At 50.8% G+C, this 11,590-nt stretch overlaps 1 long non-coding RNA gene across 1 annotated transcript; it reads left to right on the forward strand.

Annotated features, from left to right (window-relative positions):
* Positions 1-6,970: 6,970 nt before the first annotated feature.
* LOC121016459 (uncharacterized) lies at positions 6,971-10,159 on the forward strand. Its single transcript, XR_005784293.1, has 2 exons — positions 6,971-8,425; positions 9,408-10,159. It is a non-coding gene; the product is annotated as an uncharacterized LOC121016459 (long non-coding RNA).
* Positions 10,160-11,590: the final 1,431 nt, after the last annotated feature.

The following is an 11,590-nucleotide window of genomic DNA, read 5'->3' on the forward strand; positions in this document are numbered from 1 at the left end:
CCCCCCCCCCAGGCATTTGTTCCAAGATGCCCAGTGGATGCCTGAAAGCACAGATGGTACCAAACCCTGTACATACCGGGGCTTTATCCTGCACATAAATATCATGATAAAGTCTAGTTGATGAATTAGGCATAGCAAGAGATTAACAGTAATAAAATAGAACAATTACAATGTGCTGTGATAAGAGTTACGTGAATGTGGTCTCTTCAAAATACGTTTCTGCGCCGTATCCCCCCTTCTCATGCTGCCATGAGATGATAAAATGCCCACGCGAGGTGATGCAGTGAGGTGTGTGCCCTGGGCCTTGGGACATAGTGTTAGGCCACTGCTGACCTTCTGATAAAGTAGCAGGAGGGTCGTGTGCTTCCGGACAGGGGTTGACCTCGGGTATCTGAAACCACAGATAAGGGGGACTACTGGGGCGCCTGGGTGGCTCAGTCGGTTAAGCGGCTGACTTCGGCTCAGGTCACGATCTCGCGGTCCGTGAGTTCGAGCCCCGCATCGGGCCCCTGTGCTGACAGCTCAGAGCCTGGAGCCTGTTTCAGATTCTGTGTCTCCCTCTCGCTGACCCTCCCCTGTTCGTGCTCTGTCTCTCTCTGTCTCAAAAATAAATAAAACGTTAAAAAAAATTTTTTTTTAATTAAAAAAAAAGGGGGGGGGGACTACTGGATACCACAGCGTCGCACTGTACATCTGAAATATGTTACTACAACTTCGTCAGTTCTACCTCAGTACAGCTGCAGAGAGAGCCAAATGGAATTAGAGTCTGTAATCACTGCTATAGTGTCAACAAGAGACTAACCCAGGGGAGGGAGGTGCTCCCCCAGCCCACAGAGGTCTCAGCAGAGGTGTCCGAGGCAGGAGATCCAGAGGCTCTGAAGGAAGGTGGGGAGGCCGGGAATTCAGAGGCGGGAGAGCAGGGGTGGGGGCCCAGGTGTGGAGTCCTTGACTGCAGGTGACCCCTCCCCGCCCCCGGGGCGGCCGCGCAGTAGCCATCTGCAGGTCAGCGGCGGGGAGGGCTGCTTCCCCGGTACAGCCTTGGTGCCTGTGTTGGGTCTGAAGGATCACATTTAGGTTTTTGGCCAACAGCTGGACAGACTCCTTAGTCATAGCTAAATGTTAACTTGAGTTGGTTATAGGATTCCTAAAGTTCTTTGAGCAACTTGGATCTTAACTTTATTGCAATTTTGCAGTAGGCTTCTGGCGGGGGAAAAGGTAATTGGTGTCAGAGGTACCTTAAATCTATTTTAATACGGTTGTTTTAATAAACACAATACTTAAAGAATTAGACCCTCAGTGTTCAGTTTTCCTTCTGTAGAGAGTTATCTAGTGCTGGTTTCTTTGTAAATTTGGCTTAAAAAAATCTAGGATAAGGTCTGAAACGTGTACATACTTCAGATCCTTGAAGGGTCCGGTAACATGAAACGTGGGAGGCGTGTCACCGCATCGGACCCAGTGCACTGTTCATCTCCCACGGAATCGCAGGAAACATGTTCTGTTGTTTTCCTCTGCAGCGGTCCTTCTCTTGTGAAGCCCTGGCAGGTTTTGCTCAGCCCCTGCCTGTCCGAGCATGCTTTCTCTCACCTTGACAAGAGAGAAGTGACGTGTGGCCCCGCCGTGCGGTACGGGTCTGCTCAGGGCTTGTAGGTGGCTGTGGGGCCACCGGCGCGGGGCTAGCACCTGCTGCCCTCCTGCCAGATGGGCAGGGCCGACCGCGCATGCGCCGGCCGGAGGCTCTCGTGGCAGGTCCCTCGGTGCAGTGGAGGAGACCAAGTGGAGGAGGTCTCGTGGGAGAGCGGTGCAGTCACAGTGAAGCCAGGAATGGAGCCACTGACCAGGGCCCTGAAGGACAGGAGACCCAGCAGAGACGGGAGTGGGATAAGACGTGGGAGTGCAGACTCCGGCAGCAGGAGACAGGCAGGAGGCAAGTTCGTGGACGTTGGGATGTTGGGGGAACTGAAGGAAACCTGAGGGCTGGGGTGCTGCCGGTGGGGTAGGTTGCCACGGAAACCCAGCCAGGTCTGCCTCAGCGGGAAACGTTGGAGAGATGTCCCTGCTCACCGCCCAGGGGGATTCATAGCCTTTGAGAGAATAGCAACGAGGGCTGAGATTAGAACAAGGATTTCAGGGGCGCCTGGGTGGCGCAGTCGGTTAAGCGTCCGACTTCAGCCAGGTCACGATCTCGCGGTCTGTGAGTTCGAGCCCCGCGTCGGGCTCTGGGCTGATGGCTCGGAGCCTGGAGCCTGTTTCCGATTCTGTGTCTCCCTCTCTCTCTGCCCCTCCCCCGTTCATGCTCTGTCTCTCTCTGTCCCAAAAATAAGTAAACGTTGAAAAACAAATTTAAAAAAAAAAAAAAAAAAAAAAAGAACAAGGATTTCAAACTGTTAGCCACACGACTCCCTTATTTTAGCTATTAGGTAGGATCATAGCACATAGTACAGTTGTCCTTTGAGCTGCACGGGCCAATTTACATGTGGATTTCTTTTCAATAAGCACAGTACTGGGAATAGATCTTACGGTTTTTTGTAATAACATTTTCTCTAGCTTGACTAGAAGAATATATAATAAATATACATAAGATGTGTTAAACAAGTATTTGTCATCAGGAAGGCTTCCGGTCAACAGTAGGTTATTAGTAGTTAAGTTTTGGGGGAGTCAGAAGTTACACACGGATTTTCTCCTGCATCGGGGTCAGCGCCCCGAGCCCCCACGTTGTACATGGGTCATCCTATAACAGAATGTGAGTGTTAAGTGCCACCTTCCTGTGAGGCAGCTCTAGGGAACACGCTGTGAAATCTGTCCCTCATGCAGATCACAGTTGTTGCAGGAGCAAGAGGGACTCGAAGTAGGGGACCCCTCCGGAGACTGCAGTGACACTGAGGGAGCAAGCAGAGTGACTAGAAAGGGGATGGGTGTGTGGAATGTTCCAGAGATGGCCTGGACAAAGGTGAGAGACTGCTGTAGGAAGCAGGGGCTGTAGATACCAAGCAGGAGAGTAAGCGGGCATCTGGTAATTCCGAGAACCACAAACCTGGGAAGGGCAGTTGGTGGCAGAGGGGACAGTGACACGACAGGGGCCGGCTTGGGTTTTGCGGAGTTTCCGGTGTTTGGGGACCGCTGAGTGGTGCTGCCCGGCACACACTTGGGAACCGAGAGGCTGTAACTCGGATCTCGCGGATCTTGCGTGCGTCAGGCTGGGGACCTATTGGGGAGGCCATCACATGGTGGGGCATTTGCAGTGCTGCTGGAAGGGACGCACGGCAGAAAGAAGGCAGAGACTCCGCTCTGGGCTTTAAAGCCTGAGGTAGGGAGAAGAGCCAGAAGCAGCACCAGTGACGGTGGAGGAAGGAGGACATCTGGGGGGTGAAGCTGTTGGTGTCTTCCCCGTGCGGGCCAGGCAAGTGCTGGCTCCGGCGGAGACGCGGGTTTGTGTGCTCAGCGGATCACCCTGCGCTCCGAGTCTCAATTTCCTCACGTCAGGGTGGGGTCATGGTCTGCCCTGGCAGCGCCCCGATCAAGTAAGTTAAGGTGGGAAAGCCTGTTCCAACTGCAGCCCAGGCACCGGGCCATCCGAGTGTGGGGATGGGGCAGCCAACCAAGAGGATTAAATCGGCTCCAAGCCCTTGTTTCTTTGCTCAGCTGGAGGCGGGCTCTTTTGCAAACAAGTGGTTAGGGCAGGAGCAGCAGGCACTTGGCTTTCCAGCCTCTGGTTCGTGACCTTCTCAGCCACCTTGTTCGGAAACTTGGGGAGTGTGTCCGGAACACCCCACCCACTGCGTGTGTGGACAGCGTTGGGAAGGGCTGATAAGAGCCAGTTTCTTTTTTTTTTTTTTTTTCAACGTTTATTTTTTTATTTTTGGGACAGAGAGAGACAGAGCATGAACGGGGGAGGGGCAGAGAGAGAGGGAGACACAGAATCGGAAACAGGCTCCAGGTCTGAGCCATCAGCCCAGAGCCTGATGCGGGGCTCAAACTAAGAGCCAGTTTCTTAAAGTAGGCCTTTGACAAGATTATGGCCTCGAGATAAACAGCAAGAGCTAATGGCTTCTGTAGTTCCTACTCGGTGCCAGATACTGTTCTAAATACTTGGCAAATTTAATCCCTGCAGGAACCCTGTTAGATAGACACAGAAAAATCATCGCCCAGGGAGGTTAAGTAACTTCCCCAAAGTCACACAGTGAGGAAGCAGCCAAGCCAGGTTGAAATCTGGAAAATCGGCTCCAGCATGTGTGCTCTGAACCCACCGAGGCAGGACAGGATGGAGCGCGTGAGCCGCCCCGAACCACCTGTGCTCACATGGCCCACATTGTTTGGTGCAGTCAGAAGATTCGACAGAGGAGGCGGGGCTTCCGGCAGATCCTAATGGACAGGTAAGCATTGATTACTTCGCATTTGTACTATACCCTACGTAGAGCCTGCATCACATCCAAAGAGGGGTGTCATAGCCACGCCATCGAGATGGGATCACTAGGACAACAGTGGTGGGCCAGATGCCTGGGGAGAAGGTTCTAGGCGAGGCGTGGACGACGACAGCAGTCCAGGGACGGAGCCAGAGGAAGGTGAGACCCCCGCCAGTTTGCCCACGATGGCCCAGCCTCCACCCCTCATTGTAATTGGTTATCTCAGTAGAACTGCTAAGTAGTTCTGTCTTTTGCTCCCCACACTTCAGGGCACAGGTGAAACCTTCCAGTCCTTTCCAAGGTCTTGTGGCTCTGTCATTTTTCCTGGGCATAGGTCCAGTCCATCGCTCTCACAAAATGCCCAAAGGGGTCCCTCCCTGTAATGGTAAGGACCACTGGCAGAAGGTTTTTGTTTTGTTTTGCTTAAGGAAAACAAGCCTGGCCTTTGGGGGCAGGCCCGAATGCGGTGGGTGAGGCAGAGCAGGTGTTGTAGGACACTGGAGAGAGGCGCTGCACCCGGTGGGGGCAGAGGGTTGGGGAGATGGGTCCATGGGTGTCCACTCAATACGCCTTCCACAGGTGATACATTGGATTCTCATTCTGCACTGTTAGGTGATAAAAGTAACTGCAGGGCCACCCTGAGGTGGTCCGTGGAGGTTTCAGAACAGTCTCTGGAGTTCGTGACTGTGACCTCGAGCGAGCTGACCTCCTTGCCCCTCGATTGCTCATTCGCGAAGTGGGGAGAACAGTGGCACACGTCCAAGGATCGCGAGGAGTCCTGAAACCACAGGAAGTGCTCTATAAACGTTGGCTGTGGCTCTCATCAAAAGATCCCTCTTTCGCCTCTGTCATTCGGCTAAACAAAAGTGCATGGTGACCCACGAGCTTAGAAGAAGTGGTGATGTCAGCAGGTGGTTTCCTTGAAAATGAAGGACCACGTCATTCGGTAGGTGTTTTCCTCCTCGTGTGGCACAAAGTTCACGGGCTACCCAGAACAAACTGAAACGCGATGGCACAAATGGTGGAGCGATTTGATGTTGCAGAACAAGTGTCTCCGCGTCTGTGAAAAGATCCAGGCCAGACTGGATCCAGGGACACACAGACATTGGGTGTGTTCAGCCTGGGAAAGCCCCCAGGGCCATGGTAGAGGGCACCTGGCGAGGTACTTAGAGGCGTTTACGAGGAAGGATCAGTAGGTTGTGTTTTGCAAACACTGAAGTCAAGTGCCTTTAATAGGCTGTAACACAGTCCCCAGAATTAACAGGCACTGAACTGTAAAAATAAAAATCATCACCTCACAGGAATTATTGCCCCTTTGGTGAACAACTGTGTGGTGAAAAACAACGGAAATTTCTCCTATTCTAAGCCTTTGGCTAAAACAATCAACGCATAACTAAAAACCGGAAATAATTTTTGAACACTGACCTATAAAAGCTACTGAACATCACTACTGTGCACAAAGTCTTAGCAAAGAATTTTTGCTGTCATTTTACAGGAAGTAGAATACAAATCATTACTGCGGTGCAAAGTGTGCAAAGGATTTTCAAAGAAGAATTCAAGTGCTATCATAGTATTACTCGTCCATCAATCATAAACCGTTAGCTTCTTAAACTAAAGCATCAGTATGGGGCACCTGAATGGCTCAGTCGGTTAGGCATCAGACTTCGGCTGAGGTCATGACCTCACAGTTCATGAGTTTGAGCCCCACGTCAGGCTCTGTGCTGATAGCTCAGAGAGCTGGAGCCTGCTTTGGATTCTGTGTCTCCCCCCTCCCATGCTTACTCTCTGTCTCTCAAAGAAAACAAAACAAAAACTAAATCAATGAAATTAGTATCATATATATATCATGATATAATTATCATATATATATGATATATATGAAAGGAACCACAGATCAAGTATTTCACTAGGATTAGAAGACACTTCAAGTTTCCTCATGTAAGTCATAAATGATTATGGAGCAGAGGCCTGTATTAACCATGTGTTTCTGATGCGTTCACATCCTGGGGCCAGACCTGCCTGCCAGCGAACCTTTCATATGCAAACCAACCCGTCCAGCCTCCACACCCCCAGCCACCACCTGTTTTGGCTGTCACTCTTGAGGACACCCTCCTCCTGCCCTAATCACCTCAAGGCTATGTGTCCCAGCTGCCCCTGGTGTTGCCCTGCATGGCCCAGTGTGGCACTGCGTGCCCATTCCTCTCAGGAACTGTGACAAAAGACTTTCCCATGGCAGTCACCTCCTGATCTGTTGGCCTCACCATACCCGAATCATAATAAAACCTACATGGTCAACAAGGCTTCAACCATGAAAGGCACTGCTATACTATGACCTCTCTGTTCTACGATTGCGGTAACTTCTCTATGTTAGTGCTTTTTGTTATTCAATTTACCACCCTTTCCTAGGGTGGTAAATTCCTTTTTTTTTTTTTTAATGTTTATTTATTTTTGAGAGAGAGAGACAGAATATGTGCAGAGGAGGGGCAGAGAGAGAGAGAGAGGGAGACACAGAATCTGAAGCAGGCTTTAGGCTCTTAGCTGTCAGCACCGAGCCCAACACAGGGCTCAAACTCACGGACTTCGAGATCATGGCCTGAGCTGAAGTCTGGAGCTTAACTGACTGAGCCACCCAGGTGCCCCCCTGTTACTTTTCATTAATTCACTCTTGCTTCAGCTTTAACAAAAGTTAGAAGCACTTCGGGATCTTCTCGGAAAACTGTTCATGAGAAGTCCAAATTTATTCCTTTTGCATTTTCTCAGCACCTGGTTGCACTCATCCTAAAAAAGATTGAAACCTCTCCAGGAGAGCCAGCCTCACAGTGTAAGGCCTTTACCTCAAGGTCAGGAATGAAAAGATTCCTACCCAGCTCTTCACAATTGTATGTAACCTTCCTGGAAGCCCTCCGCACTGAGGCCACCACGGCTTCTGGAGGAAACTGTTCCCTCACAGTGACCCCCAGTATTAAGGTGAATTTCTCTTTTATAATTTTCGAGCATTGCTTCTCTGAAGTGAGGGGAGGAAGTGGCAGAGGGAAGGGAGGTTTTCACAGGGGTGTTTAATGGATAGAGTTAAGGAAACTGAGTATCGGGTCAGTCGGTAGTGGTGTTTGCTTAGGATTAGGTGCTATTAGGACTCTCCTGGCTGTGGGCAGCAAAAGCCCCAAACTTGGACTTTCTACCGCAAAGGGGATTTTCCAGGAAGCTCTCAGGATATCCGGCCTATTTGCAGGAAGAGGTGCGCCGCCATCTTGCAGGAAGGGAGTAGCGCCTCAGGTTTGTAGGACGCCATGCTTCCAGAACTCTCACTGCGCCCTCTGCTTCCTTCCCTTCTCGCACAACTGCTACTCCCGCAGGCAAGAAACACTCCTGCTGGCTCTCGTATCTCCTGCTTCTCAAGGCGCTTCCAGCGATGCCAAGAAACCACTCATGAGCCCACCTCCAGGTGGCTGCAGGGAGCGGGGCTCGTGTTGGAACTGTGGCAGCTCCCATGGAAGGCCGTGGTTGGAGCAGGAGACGGGACAACAACTAGAAGACAGCAGGTCCTATTCCCAGAAGGCAGTGGTCCCACAGACAAAAGAACCGTGTATCCCAGGGTCACCCCTGGGCCATCTTAAAACAGAAACGGCCACTGAAGGTCTGTAGGAGGCAGTCTGAATGCTCTCTCTGCCACACAGTTGCTGGGAGCCCCTGACCATTAAAGAATATGGCCTCTACCCACCTTTCTGGGCTTATTTCTTCCTTCCAACACCCTCCCAACAGCCATCTGAGGTGCTGAGGCCTGGCCTCACCATCCCTCCTCCTCGATCTCCTCTGCTCTCACAGCACTGGTCCCATGCAACAGTCACAGCGCTCAGCTGGTAGTGCCTGTCCATGTATTTTCTTCCCACCAGACTGTAAACTCAGCAACGGCAGAAAGAACGTTCAGCTCATCTTCGTGCCCCACGGCCTGACTCACAGAAGGGACAGGAAGAGTTCAAGGACTTCCATCACTGATTCCTCATAAAAACGGTCAGGTAGTTTCAACGGTAGCGATCTGCCTGTCTGCCTTGTGCAGTCTGGACTCTTCTGTGGCCCCACCCACATTCACTGAGAACTCCTTTGGGTCCGGCCCAAAGGCCAGAAGCACCTGGGGCAGGCAATGAGGCTCACTTACTGTCCCCTACAGCTCCTCCTACTTTCCAGGGCTATGAAAAAAATGATCAAGTCAGAGCTGTGTCCCCAGAGTCTCAACTAGAGAAAACAATTAGAAGGCAGGCGATTGCTGCAACTGTGGCAAACAGTTGACTGTGAGGGAGTGAGTCAGAGCAGAGGGCACAACCAGGACAGTCACCAGAGGTGACAGCCATGGGGCCTCCACACTCTGGGCTCACGGGCTCTGAGCCCGGAGGGCCTGGCCCGTATTAGGTGCTTGGGAAACCATGACTGCCTTCACCAAGCCTCAGCTTTCTCGCCGGACAAATGGAGTCACTGTCTCTGCTTTCCGGGGTTCTGTGGACACTCAACAAACATGGGCAAAATACCCAGCAGAGTACCTGACGTGGGCACGTTCTTGGTGAATGTGTGTGATGGGGTTCAGGACAGGCCGCCACTTTGGCATATTGATTTTTTGGAATTAAAGTTACTTAAGAAGGACACCCTGACCCTCCTTTGTCCCCTGAAAGCAGAAAATGCTCCCCATGTGAAGGCTACCCTCCCTGCACCTGGAGGGTAGAAGGCATCCTTGTCCCCAAAATAGGGCATTCAGGGCCACCAAGGCTGTGCAAACAAACCTCGTTATTTCTTCAATTATTTGCTACCCCCAGCCTCCCAGAGCTCTGCCCGCAGGGTCCCCTAAAAGCAAGACGGTGAGAGCCCTTTCCTTAGGAGAAAACATCTGTGTGCACTAGTTCCTTGGGTACAGCGACTCTGGTAAAGATCTGTCAGGGGTACTTTGCCCTCTGTTGATTCTGTTCCTCCCACAGATGCTCACTGCTTTCTTTTGTCTGTCTTTTGTGTTGTTTGTCACAGGGAAGAAACCCCCATAGTGGAACACAGACATGGGCCCCATCGGCCGGCTGTTCCAGCGGCCTGACACCGATAAGTTCACGGTTCTCGCCAGACCAGCGTCTCTTTCGACCGACTTTGCTGTGGGTCCCCTATGTAAAAAGTGAATGAGGTCTTCCTCTGCCTTGTTCTGTGTCCTGAGAGCCTGGCTTTGTGACCAGTGAGAGTATTCCTGCTGGCATCCACCATCTAGAAGGTACATGTACCACTGTGCATCTGGTGGCCAGTCCAAGAGACTGGGGATCCGAGACACGAGGTCACAGGCAGTGGTCTCTTTGTCCTTCCATGCCGGCTCTCAGGGGAGTTTGTTATTAGGGGTCCCAGCCCATAGGGGGCCTTTGTCACCCCAACTTTCATTATTTTGAAATAATGTTAGAAAAGCCCCATAAGCCCCATTCCTGGGGCACCTGCCCCATGTCACAGATTAGTGGGTCTGTGACTGCAGGTGTCTCATGTTCCCATGACAGACCAGAGACACCGTTTTCACTACACTGTTCGCCTGTGACAACAAAGGTCTGTGCTTTCATAGGGTAACTCCGGGAGACTTTGGATTGTGGGGGCTCTGTCATCTGTACTCACTTTGGAGATGCCACTTGCATCCATGACTAAGACTTACTGATTTATTCTAAGCCTCGGAAGTTACCTCCAGGTCTTTCCATTAAAAAGGCTTATTGGATTGAGCCACATTTGGAATAAATATACTAATGGAGACCCCACTCGTCAATGGCCAGATGTGGGATGTTTTGAATGGGAAAATTTTCTATATTTAAAAACAAATGTGGGACACCTGGGTGGCTTAGTCAGTTAAGCATCCGACTTTGACTCAGGTCATGATCTCACAGTTCATGGGTTTCAGCCCCGTGTCAGGCTCTGTGCTGACAGCTCAGAGCCTGGAGCCTGCTTCCGATTCTGTGTCTTTCTCTCTCTCTTCCTCCCCCACTCATGCTCTCTGTCTCTCTCTGTGGAAAATAAACATTAAAAAAATTTAAAAATTTAAAAATGAAAAAACAAAAACAAATGTAATGAGCTCTCCTCCTACGGAGCTATCTTTCTGGTATCTCTGGGAAGATCGGATTGAGAACAGGACACCAGGGAATACAATGCCTAACATTAGGGGCTCCCTTAACAAGACGAAAGAACAGAAATTAGACTGGGAACAAAGATTAAAATCCACATCTAACACAAATCCCCTGTCCCCACCTTCTGGTGCACCGATTTACTCCCCATCTCCCTGTCCCCTACCCTCCAGAAGATCTTTTGGATCTCCAGGCACTGGGTCAAAATCCCCCTTCGCAGAAGCCAGCCCCAGCTCCCCAGGAAGTTCCCTTAGCTTCCCAAACTCTTCCACCTTCCCTAGAAAAATCCCTTAAACACCCAGCTACCTGTTTTAACTTCTCTTTCCCTACAAGTTTTACTGAGGGTGCTCTGGCCTGACTTCCCGGCCCAGGGTATACAGGTTATCTGTGGAAATGCTGAACGTCAAGAAGGGAATATATGTAGCAGAAGCAGCTGGGGCAGGTGATGAGGCTCGCTTACTGTCCCTTACAGCTCCTCCTACACTCCAGGGCTCTGTACGCAGACCCTACCAGCCTCAGGCCTTCCTATCAATGTCCTTTATGGATGCATCCTGGTACACCCACCACAAAGAATTCACATCCCCTGGACAGCGGCAAACCTTTGAAATTATAAAGCCTTTTACCTCCACTTTCAGAAGATCCTACCAAATTTAGAGAGGAATTAGGAAGATTAGTGGCCATTCACAACCCTACTCCCGGAGACCTTGATTGCCTGCTTAAGAGTGTTCTTTCCTCCCGTGATTATACCGGGGTTATTAGGCAGGCCAGACAGCCCCCTGGAAAAACCCCCTCGCGGAGGAAACAGATGGCCAGGAATTCTCCAAGGCCCTTCTGCAAATGACCAGGATGTGGCTCAGCTGGAGGCTGATATTCAAGGCTTGATAGGAACAATATTAGAAGCTTTTCTCCCTCAAGTGAATTGGTCTAAGGTTGAATTGTGAGCTCAGAGGGAAGGAGAACATCCAGAGGCCTTGGCTGAATGCTTTATACGAACTCTTCAAACGTGTAACTGCACTGAACCCAGAAACTCCAGAGTGTAAAAACCTTTTAATTTCCACTTTAGTAGGAAAC

The sequence above is a fragment of the Herpailurus yagouaroundi genome, unplaced genomic scaffold (genome assembly GCF_014898765.1).
Source record: "Herpailurus yagouaroundi ecotype Mexico unplaced genomic scaffold, PumYag 210, whole genome shotgun sequence".
NCBI classification, from domain to species: domain Eukaryota; kingdom Metazoa; phylum Chordata; class Mammalia; order Carnivora; family Felidae; genus Herpailurus; species Herpailurus yagouaroundi.